This window comes from Dermacentor andersoni, chromosome 1, assembly GCF_023375885.2.
Source record: "Dermacentor andersoni chromosome 1, qqDerAnde1_hic_scaffold, whole genome shotgun sequence".
Taxonomy (NCBI): domain Eukaryota; kingdom Metazoa; phylum Arthropoda; class Arachnida; order Ixodida; family Ixodidae; genus Dermacentor; species Dermacentor andersoni.
The window spans coordinates 57,979,845-57,984,779 of NC_092814.1; the positions used below are offsets into that span (position 1 = coordinate 57,979,845).

Here is a 4,935-nt window from a genome sequence, read left to right on the forward strand (position 1 = left end):
AAATAAAAATGTTGTATTGTGACAAAGCGTTGCGCCCTTGAGAGGAATGCTACAAGTGTCGTCTGCTACGACGCCTACTCGCTGCAAACGCGAGACTTTTCTCGCAGACGACAGCTAGGCACTTGCGAACTCTCTCGCTCTTTCGGAAGGTTGCGTCGGCTGTCACGATTGCTGAACGTCTTCAAGTACTTTTAAGCACATCTGCTGCAGTGCTAGCTAGGACGCTAGTGGCCTCCTACGAGTATGCTGCATCATATTTTATATTGGCGTACCGCTTCCGAAGCGTTACAGCGTGGCTTTGCGGGTACCCATTGTGCGACACTAGACTACAGCTAGGAAGCAGCTATCTTTCCTACCACAAGTAAGTTTGTGTTCTCAAAGTCCTAAAACACGCATTTCAATGAGCACATAAACGAGCACATAATGAAGCCCTCAATAAAATTTGATTGTCAAGCCACTAGAAGTACAACTGTATATGTCTTGTGTCAATAGTGCCTTCTTTGTCCTATTCTGAAGTTTCATAAAGCACGTAACGCTACAGTGCCAACCTAACACACTTAACAAACAAAGGTCCAAACGCTCAAAACGTGTTCTTTCAACGTTTACGATGCCGCCGCTTTCTCGTCACGGCTTCGACGCCACACCGCGACACAAGCATCGTCCCAGTCGCTGGCCCAGCGCGCTATCACCACTCCGAGCAACATAACAAAGGCAGAGAGCTTTGCGTTGCACTGTCCAACTGCAGGTTATAGCAATTGCGCTTGGAGCGAAACCAAAACTGCCAAAAAAATACTTGTACACTAGTTCGCCAGTCAATAGAATGCCAATCCGAAGCCTGTACTTCCCATCATTCCCATGATGGTTGAACGATCGCAGCGCCAGATTTGCCTCTAGGTATACTAATATGAAACTCTATGTGTAAGACAGAATATGGCAAAATAAAAGTTTTTATTCAACATGATCTGCAGTGCTACAGCACGGTCGCTGGACAGTTTGTATAGGTGTTTTGTGGCTGGACCGTGTAGTTCTTAAGCCAATGGCCGTGGCTACAGTCAGCGTAGCACAGCTGGCTAGAGTGTGCTAGTTTCTGCGTTTGTGCTATGTTAAAATCATCAAAAAAGGATTTTGTACTTACCGATGTTCTGGTCTTGATAAAGTTTCGCAAAAAGATCGCACTTGAGGATCTACGTCGTTTAATGTAACAATTTACACAGTTACTTCTCAGGTTTTTAGGGAAGAAATGCAAACTTTGCATTTGTTTATAGGGATGCAAGCTTCTGCCAAGGCGGCGCTAGCATAAATTTGTTTCGCCACCTGTCAGCAGCTGTAGAAAGCAGTCGTTCAGGGATGGTTTCCGCGTGTTGCGCGCACCTCTGGTCATATAGAGTTTCCTACCCTCTGGCAAGGCATTGCCTCTGGTAGCCTCTTGAACATGAGGCGACCTCCCCTGATTGGCTGCTGTCGGCCACTGCCGACGAGACAAGTTTATGCTAGCGCGTCTTTGCAGAAGCTTGCATTTCCATAAACGAAAGCAACTTTGCATTTTTTTTTATGAATTACCAGACAGCGAACTGTTACAAGTGTTACACTTAAGGGTGTAGGCTCTAAAATGCGATGTTTCTGCGTAATATGATCAGCAGCCGTCAGCGGTACTTCTTTTTTCTTAAAAAAATGTAGGCAAAACATGCACGCCCTTCCATTTTAGTTCCTACATAATGTCATGGCTGTATACCTGCTGTATGCTTTTATGAGAAAGCATGCTTTGGAGAAAGGTTTATACAAACACAAACAACAAGTTTTTTTTTTTTTTTTTTACCTCTTCAGATGCATGGAGGAAGGAACATTCCTTTCTGCCCTTCCCTAGCCCTTCCTATACTTGGATGCGACCAAGGAGGTTAACGAAAAACTGCTGGCCTGAGGCCTGCCAGGAACTTCGTAGTGCTTTTCGCAGAATTTTCCAGCAGTTTTTTATTGCTTAACGGATGTACAAGTTCTAATGCAACACTGTGGGCTATGAGGCGAGCCATATTGGAGGTCTCCGGATCGCAGATATCCGAGTACTGAAGAATTTTTCCGTTTTATCAGCATGAATATGCAGCTGCCGCAAAATAGAAAAAAATTGCGCAATAATTAGCGTTTATTCATCTTATTTAATGTAGTGTAGAAATTGATCAAGAAATTGATCAATTGAGCTGTCAGAACAAAATCCAATTAAAAACTGAAAATCTAGCATATAAGTAATAGCAGTACCCCTTATGTAATACCCCGTTACGGGGTCTTTAAGGAATAAAAATGGAATAAAAATGGAATGCAACAAACATCTTAGATGCAGCATCAGTATTCATTATTATCTCCATTATCATGATGCTCAACTGTACGTCAACACCCGAGCGCGCTTGTAGGAAACTGTGATGTCCGCCATTGGTGGACGAAAAGTAGGGAAACGACAAAAAAACCGAGACGTACAAAAACAAAGTTCACAATAGGGGTCAGAAAATTTGTTTATGAGAATTTATCGTGCGTTTATTTTTATTTTTACCTAGGTAGGACCATAGAGTTAATATGGGTAGGACATTAGGAAGTATAATAGCAAAATGTGTAGCAAAAGCTTAATGACGCAGCCAATTGCCAGGGTTGCCAGATTGGGCTATTAATAGCCAAATTGGGCTACTTTTTGTCCGAGCTGGGGTCAGAACTTTCCTTTTGTCTATATGGCTATTTTTGGGCTGCATATTTTTCCTGTGTAAAAAAAAAAAGTAAAAATAGTTAAGCACAAATGAAAAGCACGCTGGAATCAAAATACAGACGATAGCAGGTTAAAGGTCTCCTCGATTCGGCTGCACTTTTTGCACTAGTTCAGAAAAGTGTCGTGCCAGTGTAGCGCCAGTTCTTGAAGTGTGAGTGTAGCGCCACACTAGCGCTTTCGGTGCAGCGGTCAAATCGAGGACGAAAGTGCAGGAACGTACAGGCCTTCGTCTGCTGCGACTGGGCGGCTGTGGTTTTTCTTTGTTGGTGTGTGCCGCGAGCGTAAACGTGTGCGCAATGGCCTTTTTTGTCCTTTGGGAAGAATTTATGTATTAGCTAGTACCTGGAAATTAGTTCAACTTCGGCATAATTATTCAGAAAGCATGACCAAGCGCAGTTTCCACACCTTTCTGAATCATATATGGCACAACGTCTCAAACGACGGGCCGATGTGGTTTCGCGTCGAGGTAGCGGTAAGCTCGTGAAAATTAAACAAACGACTGTGATCTGTGGGAAAATCCCAGCCTTCAGTGCACTTAGCAGCAGCTGAACCCAGAAAGCGCCCTTAACAAGATGCGTACACATCCTGAAGAAAACTGGCGTCCGTGCTGCGTTCGCCGTCGATGCCGTCTACCAACACCCGCATGGCCACGGAACCGCATGTGCCGTCTGCTACCAAGAGCCTTGCACTGCGTGCACGAGAAAAGAACTTGCGGAGAGTCTAGTGCCAAAGTGTACATGAACTCGTGCAGCCACACGACGTCAAATGGAGTGCCGAAGTGCAGGTGGCGCTAGCTGCACTGGCAAATCGAGTGCTTGAGTGCTGCCAGGTGCTGCACCCCCTGAACTAGTCCAGGAAGTGCAGCCAAATCGAGGAGACCTAGAAATTGAGCGCGTCTGGAACAAGATCAAAATTTGCAAATGATGTGTTAGAGAACACATATGCATGTCAAAAGGTCAAGGATCGCTGCCTTTTGATAATTTTAATTAAGAAAGCTGGCCTCAGGAAACACGTATCCATCCGCGAATTAACGCTACCCGCGCGCGCGCCAGCGAACATTAGACTGTTGCCGTCTCCACATGTGAGCTTTCGGCGTTCTACGTTTTAAGCATGAGATGCTTTTAGCTCCCGTTGACGGTGCGTCGCGGGTGACCTCGGCGCCCTGCAGAACGGAGAGAGAACACCGGGCTGAACCTAACTGAAATTTGGCGAATTTTCTGCCTGCCGCATGGCGCCTACGTGCAATTCGCTCGGACCCTTCCTGCCCAACTTGCCCCTGCTCCAACGCCAACGTAGAACATGTATCCTCTTCCGTTGCCCCACAGCCATCACAGCCATCCGTTCCCTATATACAACTCCAAACCCCCCTCCTGTCTTTGCTATCGCTATATACCCTTATCAAAGGCCGCCGACCTTCGAAATAGAATGTCGAGCGAGACATTGGTAGCGCTCCTCCACGTAAAGTTTGGCCTGGCCAGAAACGCAGGCTGCTGCAAGGATTTTAAACAGGGCCAAGAATTTTTGTCCCGTTTCAGCTCTGACATTTTGTACGGGCCAAATTAAGCAGCCACTTCTCAATAAGCTCATGATGCTTAATCATATTATACTTTTTATGTCTATATATCGTGCTAGATGTTGTACCAACCGCCATCTATTGTGTTAGACTTTGTCTTGAAATTTTTTGTAGTTTTCCGTTCAGTGCATTGTGTGGCGTTAAGCGAAATTATCAATACTGAACGCCTGAATGCATACCATTGCTTAGCGTGTTTATTGCACGGTGCTGTTTTTGTGTTGTTATTTTCGTGATTTTTTGGTGCTCTGAGAAGAATAAAACGGTGCATTTGCAATGAAGACTGCATTTGCCTTATCATGAATTTCCCTGCATGTCTGCGTTTCTGCACTTCTTGCGCTTGTGCAGCATCAGTTTTCCGTGCCACATGGCCTCCGTGACGATATGCGCGGAGGTCATGCGTGGAAAAACTAATATGTAGGTATTCTTGCCGAAAATCAATTCAATATGCTTAAAAAATGACTTCACAAAAAGAAAAAGCCTTTTGGCTACTTTTTAGGCTACCGAAAAGTTTTGCTTTTGGCTACATTTGGGCCATGGAGTGATTTGGGCTACTGCGGAGGCCAATTTGGCGACCTGTGGTTGGAGCGATCTGGCAACCCTGCCCACCGCCCCTTAG

General features: G+C 45.3%; 1 long non-coding RNA gene across 1 annotated transcript; it reads right to left on the bottom strand.

Annotated features, from left to right (window-relative positions):
* Nucleotides 1–929: 929 nt before the first annotated feature.
* LOC140215218 (uncharacterized) lies at nt 930–4,623 on the bottom strand. The gene is made up of 2 exons (XR_011892157.1): nt 3,327–4,623; nt 930–2,098 (listed from the first exon to the last, which is right to left on the bottom strand). It is a non-coding gene; the product is annotated as an uncharacterized lncRNA (long non-coding RNA).
* Nucleotides 4,624–4,935: the final 312 nt, after the last annotated feature.